Source organism: Myotis myotis, unplaced genomic scaffold, assembly GCF_014108235.1.
Source record: "Myotis myotis isolate mMyoMyo1 unplaced genomic scaffold, mMyoMyo1.p scaffold_m19_p_21, whole genome shotgun sequence".
In the NCBI taxonomy this organism is placed as follows: Eukaryota; Metazoa; Chordata; class Mammalia; order Chiroptera; family Vespertilionidae; genus Myotis; species Myotis myotis.
The window spans coordinates 2444917-2459801 of NW_023416326.1; positions in this window are offsets into that span (position 1 = coordinate 2444917).

A 14885-nucleotide genomic window follows, 5' to 3' on the forward strand; every position below is an offset into this window, starting at 1 on the left:
CGGCGCAGAGCCGGGCCTGGGGGCGCGGCACCATCCGTGGGTACCCCGGGTTAGAACTGCTTCTTCATTTTATCTTGTAATGATTTTTTAATCCTCTCGGGAGGAAATGCTTAGAAAGATGGGAAAGGGAGAGGGAGAGAAACATCAGTTGCCTCTTGCATTTGCTCCGGCCGGGATCCAACCCGCAACCTAGGCACCGTCCCGACTGGGGCCCTAACCCCCAGCCTTCCGGATGCCCTGGACAGTGCTGCAGCCCGGAGCCTCGCCGCCGGCCCAGCACCATTTGCTGGAGAGACCGTCTCTGCTGCACTGTAGCTCTTGCTTCCTTTGCCAAGTATGAGCTGAGCGTCATGGCGTGGGTGGGTTTTGGGTTCCCTGTTCTGTTCCATGGCTCTATGTGCCTGCTCCTCGGCCAGTACCAGGCTGTTTGGATCACAGGGGCTTTGTATTCTAGTTTGGTATCAGGCACTGTGATCCCTTCAACTGTCTCAAGATTGCTTAGGCTGCTCAGGGCCCTTTGGTTCCACATGAAGTGGTAGAACATTTGTTCTACGGCCATACCACCCTGAACGCACCAGCTCGTCTGATCTTTGCTGCACATTTTTAAATCATGGAAAACTTCAACAAAAGAGTGCATATGTGCCAGCAAAGCCGTGGAGGCCATTGACCCGATATGCTATTCCATACATAACCCTATACTGTATACTTTATGAATCAATAAAAAATTTACAATTTTTAATTATAAACCTGTGTTTTCTATCAAAATTACTTCTTGCGTGAATTTTGGGACGCCCTTTAGAAGGGCAACAGGAGCCAAAAGCATCAATCAAGGAACAGCCCTTTAAAGGGTTTGTTCTCCACCGCAGAGTTTTGTTAAAGAAGGAAGTGGCAGATTCCTGTCAGGGGGGGGAGCCCCAATGCCACGGGGTCAGGAGCCGCCACCCTCCTGGTCAGAAGAACACGCAGTGCTCACCTGATCAACGGCCCAGACCACAGTGAGACCCGGGCCTGGAGGTGGCACCGGCATTCGGGGCTCTGGGGGAGGCCTGTCCCCCTCCCATCCTCCAATGCCTGGCATTTCCAAGGAGGCCCCCGATGCTGGTGTCCCCCGAGTTTCCGCTCCTCCCCCACTGCCACCCAAGCAAATCGGGTGAGGCCTCCAGTGGCCGAGAGGCGGCGGAAGCATCTCCGAGGAAGGGGGCCAAGACTGTGCCCAGAGATGCTCGGGAACAAAGCGTGTCTGCGCTGGCGGACTTCCTGCTGCTCAAGTATCAAATGAGAGAGCCCACGGCCCCGGCGGACACGGGGAAGGTGGTCAGCAGGGCGTGGAGGCCACGTCACTGAGTGTCTGTGCGCAGGAGGGGTTCTTGGCCTTGGTGTGAGGGAAGTGGGTGCCGCCACCACCGCTCCCCTGTCCTCTTCCAACGGGGCTCAGCCAGGGGGGCCCTGCATGGGAAGGGGCGTGCCCAAGACCAGCATCGTGACACAGCACCCTGGGTGCCACCCCGAGGAAGGCTGGGGAGTCCGCAGGGTGACGGGGTGCATGCTGGGAAGAAGCACTACATCTCTGCAGAGCTGGCAGCCCAGCCCCGAGTCCCCACGGGCGCCCGGCAGCGAGTCCGCCCAGCCTGCCTATCCCTGCCTGTCGGGCCTGAGAGCATATGCTGAGACCAGTGAGACCCGAGCCTGGGGGCTCCCATCGCGGTACGAAGAGGCTTTGCAAGAGGAGGAGGAGGGAACCGAGCCACAGCCCCGCCTGCCACCCGCCCGTCCTCCCGCCCCGGGCCCTCGGGGGACAGTGTGCGTGGGGGGGAGGGGGGGCCCGGGCTCCCAGGATCCAGGGCGGAGGGGCCGAGGGGAGCTGGGGACACACGCCTGCCTCGTATGTATAACTCACCGGGAAAGGGCTCTTCTTTTCCTGACTTACGTCCTATTCCAGTATTTCTCTCTGAGAACAGACTTAATGAGCTTCAGAACCGCCAGGTTCCGGAGTGAGTCTGGCCACGCGGTCAGTGCTCTAGGGGGTTGCGCAGTGAGACTGTGCGGGGTCATCGGGGACATGGCGTGGCTGCAGCCCGTCCCCGGACACGCTGGGTCCACAGAGGGAAACAGAGAAGAAAATCGACACGGTCCCCACGCCGGCCTCCCCCCTCAGTTCTCCGTGTGGAAACGCCGTGATCCGGACGATACTGGCCAAGCTCTTTCCAGAACGTACAGGCAATAACCCTGAGTGAGCGACAGCAGGAACACGGAGGCGCTGAGGCCTTCCATCGCTCATGGAGCCCTCGGCCGCCTGCGGGGGGGGGGGGGGGGGGGGCGGGGGGGCACAGTGACCGAGCAACCAGGCGACCTTCCCCATGCGACCTCAACTCAGGCCTGAAGCACGCGGCTCTGCCCCGTGGGGACACAGCTGGGCGCCCCACCGGCAGCCGGGGCCACCCCGGACCTGGGGAGCACGGCCCCCACCACGTGGCACCCCCTGAGCCGGACGCATCAGAGCCCCACGCAGGGCCAGGCCTGTGCTCCCGTCAGTCTGTCCCTCCAGGCACCGCGCCGGGCATTCCAACCAGTTCCTTACCGAGTGTCGCCAAGAACCCCTTGGGTTCAGCGTGTCCTGACTTGGGCCAGAACAAAGCCCGCAGCCTGGGCGCTCAAGCACCAGGGGGAGGTGGTTCCCACACCCTGGAGGGGGAGGCTGCGCCTGGGGGCCCGCATGGGGACGGCCACCTTCCTGCTGTGGCTTCACGTGGCACAGGCAGAGGGTCCCCGCCCTCCCCCTTCCAAGGCCGCTGCTCCCTCCCCGAGGGCCGCACCCTCATGACCTCATCTAACCCTCATCCGCTCCCAAAGGCCTTCCGCTGGGTTAGGCCTCAGCACACGGGTTTGGGGGCCCCAAACGTCCAGTCCGTAACCAACGCACGTGTTCGTGAGCCCCAGGAGCACGCCGTCCCCGGGGCGCTCCAGGCCACGGCCCGGCTGTTCCCAGCGCGGCGCCCGGAGCGGGGAGCGCGGCTTCTGGCCGAGCTGGAGGCGGCCGTGGGCTGCCCACGCGCAGCTGCCTGGCCTGCTGCCTGGGTCTGGGGGGATCACGCTGGCTCTGGGTGGAAGGAGAACAGGAGAGCGTGCCCCTCGCAGGTACAGGGACGCCCGCCCAGCACCGGCTCCCTCCCAAAGGGGCTCCCGCCCGCGCCGGTGAGAGCCAGTCCCGTCCGCCTCTGCCCCCTGCGCCGGGCGGCCCCCAGGAGGACCCTCCGAGGCGCATTCCTGGAGACACTGTCCCCGCGGCGGCTCCTCCCCACCAGTGGCGTCACCACCAGCTCCTGCCGGGTCGGTGTCGGAGACCCGGGACCAGGCGGCCCTGCAGGAGCCCGCGCTGCGGGATCGGCCTCGGCTCCCACGGCTCCATCCCCGTGTCCGTCCTCCACGCGCAGCCGGGCCTCACGTGCGCACGGGGCGCCGCCGGCCGGCCTCGCTGGTGCTTCCCACTGGCCGCAGCCCAGCGGCCGCTCACGAGGGAGGAAACACGGCGCCTCGGGGAGCCCAGCACCAGCCGCAGCGCGAGCAACAAGAGGCTCAAGAGCAGAGTGAGCGCCTCTGTTCAGGGTTGTCGTTCCCCAACGTCCGCTTGCTGCGGCCACGCTCAGCCCGGCTCGACCTGTGTTCCCACCAGACTGACAGGAGGGCACCTGCCCCCGGCGCCCTGGGGCCCTGGGCTGCGTCACCTCCCCTCGCGGGCCCTCCCCCGGGTTCTGCAGGGACCTGGCCTGGGGGAGCCGCCCAAAGGCCAGGCCTGCAGGTCCGCCTCCCCCTCCTGCCATCAGTGACGAGGGGATGACAGCCTGTCACAACCAGCTGAGTCAGATGCAAGATTAACACACGTAGACTCACAAATGCCTCCACTAAAATCAGGCCAAGATAGAGATAATATCATAGGGCATTTGTAACTGAGATACTTACATAAATACAGAGCCAGATCATTTTTATGGAATAAAATTACAAAGAGTTTTCCCCCAGTTGAAATAAATTTTAGCATAACCTTTCATTTTGCTAATAAATCTAGAGAGACAGAGATACTGCAGATATAAACACCAAGTCAATATAGAGACATGTGAACAAACGCATGATATCTAGTTCCGTGGTGGCTTCCTGATAACATGAAATTTTGGAGATGCATATTTTCATATTTCTTAGTGAAAGTCAGATAAACTGAAGCAGAATGAATCTCTAAAATAATATGCTTATATAAGAGAAAAAATAAATCCAGTCAAAACGAAGATAATGCACGTCGTGTATGGCATACCAATGAGTCGGAAACTAGTCTTTTAGTTGCATGTTTCTAGAAAATTGATGTTAAAATATTTTAGCAGCCACAGCCTGTAAGTGTAACAGTAGGCGTTGCAAGAGACACACAAGTTGAATATGTGACATCCAACTGAAAGCCCTAATTGTGCCTTGTAAGCGCCCCTGACGGGCACCACTCACATCTGGGCCTTCAACCGCCCCGACCCCCCCACAGGCTCCACTTGGCTTACTGCCCCCCCGCCCCCCCCACACAGGCTCCACTTGGCTTACTGCCCCCCCCCCACGAGCCACATGCGGCTCTTTGGCCCCTTCAGTGTGGCTCTTCCACAAAATACCACGTGCGGGCGCGCACGGACAGGGCGACTGAAACTTCGTGGCCCGTGCGCAGAAGTCGGTTTGGGGCCTGGGCGAGTCTATTTTGAAGAAGTGGCGTTAGAAGAAGTGGGGGGTGTCGGTCGGTCGGTCGGTCGGGCGACGGGAGACACGCCGCAGGCGGCCGCGGAGCGCGATTCATGCCCGAGCTGAGTGAGCCGGTCAGTCCGCAGTCTCATGTGCAGTGGTTAGTGCTAGTCGCGCCCGCAAATCGCGCGGGTGACAAAAGTACCTACTCGAAGCATAGAGTTACCTGTATTTTTCCAACCAGCTGCAAATCCTACAGGTATTTTTGTCATCAGTTTAAGAATTGTAATTCTTTTGTGTTGGTGGCTTTATTATTATAAAATGGAACATATTTTTAGGTGCCCTGTTTGACATGGCTACAAAGAAGCAGCACAGAAAAACGGAAGACGAAAACCGTGAATTTGAAGTTGAAGGGACCGACACTTTCGCATTTGTTCAAAACTTAAATGGCCTTCCGACCTGTCTTATTTGTCAGGAAACATTGGTGCGTAACAAGAAATCAAATTTGGAGAGTCACTTTACAACTAAACACGTGTCATTTAGTACTAAATATCCTGTCGGTGATGCAAGGAAGAAAGCAGTTGAAGAACTTCAGAAGAGTCAAGATAAATCAAGTTCTGTATTTAATTACTGGACGCAATCTTCCAACAATGTTAATATTGCAAGTTTTGTGGTTAGTCAAGAGATTGCTAAGAGAGGAAAACCATATACAGACGGCGAATACATAAAAAGTTGTTTTATAAATGCGTCCGAAGAGCTATTTCAGGATTTTAAGAACAAAGCAGATATTGTAAAAAAAATTAAAGAGTCACCATTGTCTGCTAAAACAGTGAAAGACAGAACAGTCAAAATGTCTTCGAATATAACCACAACCAGCAAGTCGAAGATCTTAAATTGGTTTCAGCTTTATCAATAGCAGTTGACGAGTCTTGTGACATAAAGGATACGGCGCAAGTTTCACTTTCTGTACGATTTATTCCGTCTACAGTCCTGAAGAAGGACTTTTAGGATTATTGCCACTCAGAGGTCAAACACGCGGAGATGATATAGCAAGTGCTGTAACTGAGTGCATTGAAAAACATCCTATTCCACTCGATAAAATTGTCTCAATTTCAACAGACGGGGCGAAAAGTATGGCCGGCGTAAGAAACGGGTTTGTTGCTATTTTGAAAGAAAAAATTAATCACGAGATACTTACCATTGCATCATTCATCAAAAAGCGCTTTGTGCGCAGACATTTCCAGAAGAAATCTGCAAAGTTATGGAATTGGTGATTAAGATTATCAACTCCATTACAGCTAAATGTTAAGGTCGTTAGAATACACTTGGCCTAACTTAGGTCAGTCAGCTGAACTCGGTGAGGGCAAAAGCCCCGCCCTGAGCGCGGGACCAAAGGCTGGACGCCGCCCAGTCTGACTCTGGCCCAGTGTTAAGGGGATGGATCTCATGATGTCAAAGGCCCTCCCAGATGTGATGTAACTTCCTATAACTCAAGTATATAATCAAGCAGCTTCCAGAGTTGGCGCTCCCTCCCTGTGCTCTGCCCCTCCAGGGGGGCAGGCACCACACCCAGCCCAAGCTTTTAATCTACTTTATGTCTGTCTTTCATTATTTCTCAATCTCGAAAGCACCTCCTAGATTGCGGAAACCGGTTCAAGTCTCTTCTCGGTGCGGGACAGGGAAGAAGACAGCCCCAGGAAACCCCTCGGTAGAGCTAAGCTCTTACTCATCGCCACTTTAAAGAATTTTTAGTTGAAATGGAGAGTGAGTACACAGAGCTGCTGCTGCGTAACAAAGTACGTCGGTTATCAAGAGGAAACGTTCTGAAACGTTTTGCTTCCTTATTAACAGAAATTAAAGCATTTCTCCTTGAGAAGGGTGTTCCCTACCCAGAGGGCCTAGGAGCTTTGTGGGATCAAAATCCCAAGAGACAAAATCCCAAAATCCCAAAAGAGACTCACAAAATCCCCAAATCACAAAAGGTCCTGAGGCTGCAATGATGATGCGCAGAAGGGAAGCAGTACAAACATCGAGGATTCTGGGAAATCCACGCTTTCCTGAATCCACGCCAGAGAGGAGCGGGTGGAGGGGGAGTGGGAGAATCCATTCATTTTAACGCCTGGACCAAAGTCTATCAAAGGGCAAACAGTGTGGCTGGAGGAGGAGGCCGCTGAGCTCCAACCGCCCTCCCCTGGGCATCGCACAGAAGCACAGAGAGGACGGGCGAGAGTGAACGTCACGCAGCGGTGGCTCAGTGGTCGAGTGTCAGCCCAGGAGCCAGGAGGTCACAAACGAAATTTCCCTTTCGATGCTGCTTTGCATTTCAAAATCCAACACGCCCCTCACGTTTCCTCCCCACGTTCCCGTGTCCACTCCGCCAGCCGGAGCGACGACGGCCGTGACGCTGCTCCTGTCCAAAGGCCCAGCCCAGCCACCCTCTCACGTGCGGGTCCCACGCTCTGCCTCCTCCTCCCCTCGGAGCTGCGCTGCCCTTTTCAGAGGAGACGCGCCTCCACGGCCCCCCACGCCGCTGTGCCAACACCGCAATCCATGTCCAAGGGGAGTCGCACGCACCGGCCTCTCCCACCTCAGGCGGAGCTGCCGGAGAGCAAGGGCGAGGGGTGGGAGCTGGTCCGAGGGCCGTGTCTGCCCCGAGGGTGAAACGCAGCACCCACGCACCCAGGCCCTTAAGGCGCCTGTGACAGCGAGCTCACGGGTGGCACAGGGACAGCATCCACAGGATAAGCAAGTGTTTTTATAAGAAACTTGCGCAAACGAGCTTCGGAATTGAGCGACCGAAGAGCCGCAGCACTCAGTGCGTGGAGAACTAAGCTGGCCAGTTCAGGTGCTCGCCTTCTAGGCAATTGTTATTCCATCTGAAACTGCCCATCTCTAACCAGGGGTCTGTGCCTGACACGCTGGCTCTAAGAGGAAAGAGGTCATCAGGGGAGATGCCAACAGCCACGCTCTGCTGGAGGCCGCGTCCCGGAAACAGCAGTGGGGTCCGCGGAGCCCACAGGAGCACCGACACCCGGGCTTCCCAGGCCCCTTCTCGCACCTATTTCCCCACGGGAGCCGAGCGGGGCCAGCGGGTCACTGCAGACCAGGCTGACCGTCCACTCTCCATGCGCTCGGGGCCACTGGGCACGCACCGGGAGGCAAGGCCTGGCCCCCTTCGGCCCGGTCCCCCCGGGGGCTGTGCCGGCCCCGAGGAAGCTGGACAGGAGCGGGGCACCCGCGGGGCTGCTACAAGCGCAGGGGCTCCCCAAACGGGTTCTTAACCTCGACACCAGGCCGCCGTGTGCCCAGCACGCACCTGGGTGTGCGCCGCTCCCGCCGCCCCCCGAGCACCCGGGGCCCCCTCACCTCGGAGCTTCTCCTTCCTGTCACATCCAGGGCACAGGGACAGGCTCCTGGCTAGCTGTCAGCGGGGCCATCCAATCACAGACCAGCACCTTCGCCATTGCATTTCCATTTAAGTCTCTGAGCCACTAAAACACACGAAGAACCTGAAGCCGAGGATACACAGCAGCATGGGACAGCCTCATTCTCTGCTCAATTTTTTAATTTAAAAAAAAAAGCGTAAATAGTCCTAAAGGACCTTTTCATTTGAAAGCACAACCTTCATGTCTTTTTTTCTCCCCACTTCCCCTTCAGGAAAAAAGGGCAACTTTAAAAAGCCTTTAAACCAAAATGAAGCTCCAGTCAGAGCCCGAGGGGCTTGCTCTCAAGGCACTGGAGTCGAGGGGGGTGCGGCCGGCGGCCCCCAAGTGCAAGCTCCCAGCCGCAGAGCCCCGCCCGCCGGGAGCACAGCCCTCGGGGCCCCGGAGGCCCAGGGGCACGTGGCAGGGGAACATCAGTGACGGCTGTGCGTGGAGACGGGCCTGAGGCAGGACAGGGGGCAGCGCCAGGACACCCTGGAGGCCAGCAGGGAGGCCCCGCAGCCGGTGCCACGAGGCCGAGCACCGCACAGGAAGCCTTGAGGAAGGGGCCGGGGGGCTGTGCCTTCGGGGGGAGAGCTTCAGCCCACGGGGGGGGGGGGGGCCTGATACCTGGAGGCAGGACGGGTCCCCACGGGCTTCTGGTCCCGATGTGTTGGGCACTGTTCGGTACACACACTGACGGGCTCCACCAGGAGCTGGGGGACGGGGCCTGCTTCTGGGGGGGGGGGGGGGCTGCCTCTGAGCCACTCCGCAGGGAGGCCCGCGGCCGCTCTCGGAGCCAACCGCCCAGCAGGCCTCAGAGGTTCCCTCTCGGCCTGCGCAGCGGAGTTTGCTGACCTGAGCTCAGGCAGGGTTGGGCCTGTGGTTGCTCACAGGGAAAACAATACAATAATTAACAAGTAATGACACAAGGACCAGCTCCGGGCTTTGCCTGCACCGGCACCGGCACCGGCACCGCACGGGCCACACCAGTGACCCGCAGCCTGCGCGGAGCCGCAGCCGCCCGCATCTCTCACTTCTCGGCCCGAGGCCGCCCGCGCAGCCCCCATCCGGCCAGGCGCCAGCACCTCCTCCGAGCAGCCGCCGGGCTGCCTGCGCCTGCGAGTTCTCCGAGTTCTCGCGGCCCAATGCGCGCCACGCTGGCTCTGAGCGTTTTCGGAGACTGTGTGCCCACGCGGCACCACACGGACCGGTGGCGGCATCCTATCGGGTGCGGGTGAGGAGGCTGCGGGCTGCCGGGCATTTCCTGCCCGTGGCTCCTCCGCCCGCCCCTGGGCTCACCACGCGCCTCCTCCCTCTCCTCCGCCCGCCCAGCAGGGAGCCTGGGAGCCGCGCCACAGCACAGGGGTCCCGGGAGCACAGGGTGGCTTCTGAGTGGACCGCACGGAACTCGCTGCCCCACAGTCCAGTTCGATCGGAACTCGCTGAGCGTGAGCCCGGGCCCAGCACCTCCCGGCGGATGAGACGCAGACGAGGCGGCCGTCACTAAAGCTGGTTTGTCACCTCCCCCCCCTCTTCACGCCCGGCCTGACACCGATAGGAACGCAAAGCGTGTCTCGAGGACTCGGGATCCTATCAGGGCCGGGCGCCCACGAAAGAACGAAGCGGACGAGCGAGGGGGGGATGGGAGTGGAGGGGAGTCAGCAAACGCCCGACTCAAAGCCTCAATCCGATTCCTATCCTGATGATGTCACTTGGCTATGCCTGGAATATCAAAAAGGAGCAAAGTAGAAAAGCCTCGATCACTTATAAATGCTTCCTCCTGGGGTTCCTTTCTCGACTCATTTCCTAAAAACAGGCCTATGCATTAATGAACGAAAACCTGAGAATGGAAGGAGAGTTTTAAAAAAAAAGACACGGTGCGAGAAGAGTGACTTCTTTTACACCCGAGCAGCCTTCCACGGGCTCCCATTCCCCGCGGCGTCCGTGGACATTTCTGACCTGGGAGCACGCGCCCTGGTGGTGCAGCACCAGCAGCGATTTCTAGGAAATTCGTCACTGGCAATAGTTCCTGACCTGGCCGCCGGTGACATCCTCAGCCGAAGGCCTCTGAGCCCCATTTTCCTCCAACAGGCTCCTCACTCACCTATTAGCCACCCCGTGTGCGACGAAGACTGCAATTAGCAGCGAGCGGGCGGAGAAACTGCAGGTGCATGCCTGCCGGGCGCTAGCATGCTTTGAGCTCTTCAAAACCCAGAGTGGCGTCAAGTTCAAACTGACTACACACTAAAAAACAGCTGGCCTGGCCAGTGATGCTCAGTGGTTGAGCGTCGACCTATGAAGCAGGAGGTCCCAGGTTCGATTCCTGCTCAGGGCACATGCTCGGGTGGCGGGCTCGATCCCCAGTCGTGCAGGAGGCGGCCGATCCATGATTCTCTCTCATCATGGATGTTTCTCTCTCTCTCCCTCTCTCTCTCCCTCTCCCTTCCTCTCTGAAATCAGTAAAAATATATTTTAAAGAAGAAATGAAAAGAAAGTCTTAAAAAAAACCTTCACTGGAACCTTTCCCCTTTTTCACCTCTCGGTCCCTGCCACTCACTCTCCGTGGTTAAAGGCTTCCACGTTCAGCAGCGCCCACGCCCTCATGCTTTCCCGCCGGCACCTCCAGCTTCCTTCCCATCACCTTCCACAGGAGTTTCCTTCCAACGTTATCATCACTCTCTTTAAACCAAACCCGTTACCATCTGTTGGATACGCTATTTTTTGCCACCCTCTTCTTCCAGCATTTAACTTCCATGACACCACGCATTCCCCGACCACTCTCTTACTCCTCTGAGTCTTTGCTGCCAGCTCCTTCCTCCCAGACAGGGAGCTCATCCCTGGGCCCCGTGTCCTCTCCTCCTCCCCCCACTTCACTTCCCAGGATTGCGCTCAACGGCCACTCTTCAAACCACAGGCCCTCTTCACCTCTCCATCTTCCCTGTCTGGGCCCTGAGAGAGATGTCCCCGTGCCTCCGTCCTTACGCTGTGACTCCTCAAGGATCGGGTGTGTCCGCCTGACAAGCAGGAGATTAAACATGTTTAGTCCGCTGACCCGGCATCAGACACACTGATGACCCAAGGCGTCTCACGCGCCGTCTCCTGCATCAGCTGGTCTCCGCGCACATCGCCTCCAACCGACTCCTCCCCAGCTCGACCCTCGCCCCCAGGCCTGAAATTCCGTTATCGAGGAAGATGCCATCGATGGATTCTGTCGCCAAGGTAAGAAGCTAATAATGCATCAGACGGTGTTCAGAAGGGAAGCATCTGTGTGCTACTCGCGGTCAGAGGGCAAAGCCGGTGTAAGTCTAGACCCTCATATTCCCTCTCGTTCTGGAAGTGAGAGGCGAAGGGCGCTGGAAACGTAGGCCTACACGAAGTTATTTGAACGACGGCTTAGATGCCATTAAACACATGCGCTCACAATCCTGGGCTCACATGCGCCCTGTGCTAATACTTGGCCTGACTGCCTGCCCATCAGCAGGGAGAGTTTCCGCCAAGACCACCCCCCCCCCCCCACCCACCTCCGCTGGCCCTTGAGGAGCTGCTACCCCAGCGGGAGCGGACCCTGGGGCTCGCTGTGAGGACAGAGGCTCGCTCTACTGGCCAAGCCCAAGGGGGAGGGAGGAGTCTCCCTGTGAACTTCTAGTCTAGCGGTTCTCAACCTGTGGGTCGCGACCCCTTCGGCGGTCGAACGACCCTTTCACAGGGGTCGCCTCAGACCATCCTGCATATCAGATATTTCCATGACGATTCATCACAGTAGCAACATGACAGTGATGAAGTCACCACGAAAATAATTTCCTGGTTGGGTCACCACATGAGGAGCTGTATTTAAAGGGCCAGAAGGTTGAGAACCGCTGCTCTAGATGGAAGATGTGCCACACCCACCACCATGGCGCCAGGGCCAAGCGGCTCCCCAGGGCCCTGGTCAGTGATCCCACCAGGAGGACACAGTTCCTGTTCTTTCCTCTTTGTACCAATTCAGTTCTTCCCACTCAAGACCTCCACTGCTGGCTGCCGCCTTGCACTCCCCACCAGACCTGCCTCCACTCACCTTCCCACGGAGTGCGGGAGGGGGGTGGGGGGGAGTGCGGGAGAGGCTGCCTCTGCCAAAGCTGGCCTCCCCGCTGGCCTTCCAACATCAAGTTCACATGGAATTCCTGAATGCATCCACGTGGGTCATGATCTCCTCATGCTTCCTATTCAAAGAGCATTGGATTCAAGTGCTGGTGGTTCGCTTGGGATTTCTGCCTGTGTGTGTAAGAAGGGTTGGCCTGTAGTCTTCCCGTTTTCTAACATCTGTCAGATTTTGCTGAGAACGTATTTACCTTTGGTGGGGAGGGGAGAACTGGGTTGACTCCTCTTTCTCCCTTCCCGTTCTGAACGCCGCAGCACCGAAAGCAGCACAAGCAGCACCCGCGGCAGCTCAGAGGAGGCGGCCTCCCAGGGTAGAGACCAACAGAACCCACACACGCCGGAGCGAGGAACATGCAGGAGATGCAGGATGCACAAAGCATCAGGAGAGAGCAGACTATACGGAAGAGAAGAGAAGCGAGCTCAAAGACAGAATTCCAGAGATAACTCCCGTGGGAAAGAGAGAAGTAAGGTTTCAAAATAAACAAAACCACCAAAGAACTCTGCCAAGAACCGACTCCATAGAAAGAGCGATACAAACACTGCGTGTCCCAGAGGAAAAGAGACGCACAGGGAACAGAGAGGCTGTTCAAAGACATCACTGAAGAGAACTTCCCAAACTCGGGGAAGAGCGGACATCCGACTACAAGAAGCTAACACAGCCCCTAAGTAGCTCAACACAAAAAGACGTTCTCCAAGAAACGTTACATTAAAACTGTCAAAAGTGAGAGAAAAAAATCCTCAGGTAGCCAGGGAGATAAAGACTCACCTACAAAAGAAACCCCCTCAGATTACCCAGAGATTTCTGAGCAGACACCCTGTAGGCCAGGAGAGTGGGATGATATATTCAAAATATTGAAAGGAAGAAACCATCAGCCAAGAAGAGTATACCCAAAAGTTATTCTTTATGTGTGAAGAAGAAACAAAGGCTTCCCCAGACAAGCAAACCTGAGGGCTTTACTACGCAGGGCCTGCGTTACAAGAAATGCTTAGCCCGGCCCGTGTGCTCAGTGGTTGAGCTTGATCTGTGGACCAGGAGGCCAGTCTGTGGGCACATACCCAGGTTGTGAGCTCAATCCCTGGCCGGAGGCAGCTGATCAATGATGCTCTGTCATTAATGTTTCTATCCCTCTCTCTTCCTCTCTGAAATAAAAATGTATTTAAATTTTAAAAATAAATAAATAAATAAATAAAAAATAAATTTAAAAAAAAGATGTTTAAAGGAGCTCTCCTACTTGAAACAGACAAAAGTATACATACCTTTGAATAAGGTGACACCATGGGGGAGGGGGCGGTTTGCCCCACCAACCATTTTCAGACACCAGCAGGGTGTCTGACATTTCAGTTCCATTCTGACACTAATGGGGGACAGCATCCGATTCTGCAGGTTAAGGATTCAGTCCTACAAGACTGCCCCCCCACACACACACACACACACCAGACCTAAGGCCAGGCTGCCTGTGCTTCTGCCAACTGGCCACAGATGGGGAGCCCCAACACCCCCTCCAGCTCAGAATGCCAATACAAGCCCAGGCTTTCACCTGTGCGTTCCCGTCACCCCCTCCCTTGGGCACCACTGTTTTGCTGCGATGGCTCAGGGAACACAGGTCCATGTGACACACTAGGCGGAAGGGGTGGGCGCTCTCCCAGCATGCCATGCTCCCACATTGCCACATGCTCTCGTTCCCATCACCTAAGTCGTGGTCCAGTCCAGCGATGTTCAGCCGGGGCGAGCAGACACACTGTGTGCCGCAAGAATCTCTAAAACATGCGACACCTGACGGTCAGTCAGGGCACTGACCTCCGTCCCCTTAGATGCCAAATTTAGAAAAGTGACAGCAGCCAACACAACAGTAGCTGTCTGGTGTGAATGAATCAAAATTATACCTATTTTCTGTCAGATCAGCAAAAGATACCAAATTTGGTGTGCTGAAGAATTTTATCAATTAGCGTGTGTGCCACGCGATAGAAAGGCTGAAGATCGCTGCCCTGGCCCATCATCATCATCATCATCATCATCATCACGTCACACAGAGTCTCCCCGAGCGAGGCACCCGGGTTTCCACGTGATCTCATCAGGTTCCAGAGCAGGAGTGACTTCCTCTCGAGATCTTAATGTGATGTTGGGTTTCTCTCCTCCCACACGCCTTTATCCACCCTCTTACCCACCATTACCCTTTCCCTTCTCTCCACTTACACCCAACACCCCCCTTGGGAAGGACATGAGGTCTGGCCGCTGTGCTGGCCCCGATCGCTGGCAGCCATGCCCGTCAGCCAGGGCCTCCCCGCCCCCTCCCGGCCCGGCCCCGGCCCGCAGAGCAGGCTGCGCAGGGACAGAGGGACGGTCCCACCCGCCGGCGACACAGCAGCGGTCGCTGTCAGCCAGCTCTGCCCGAGGCTGCAGGCACCCTCCCCGCTACCCGCCCTGGGATTGTGGCCTAAGGGTGAAAACACAGTCACAGCTTCCTGCTGAGGAATCATCCCTTTTCTTTAGCCCTTGGACTCGCCGCCCCAGCCCCGTGAGAAAAAACCATAGGTGATGTCTCCCCCACCCCTTTCCCCAGACCCACCGAAACGCAGAAGCCTATCTCCAGCCCCACCCGTGTTCATGCCCAGTGCGCACCC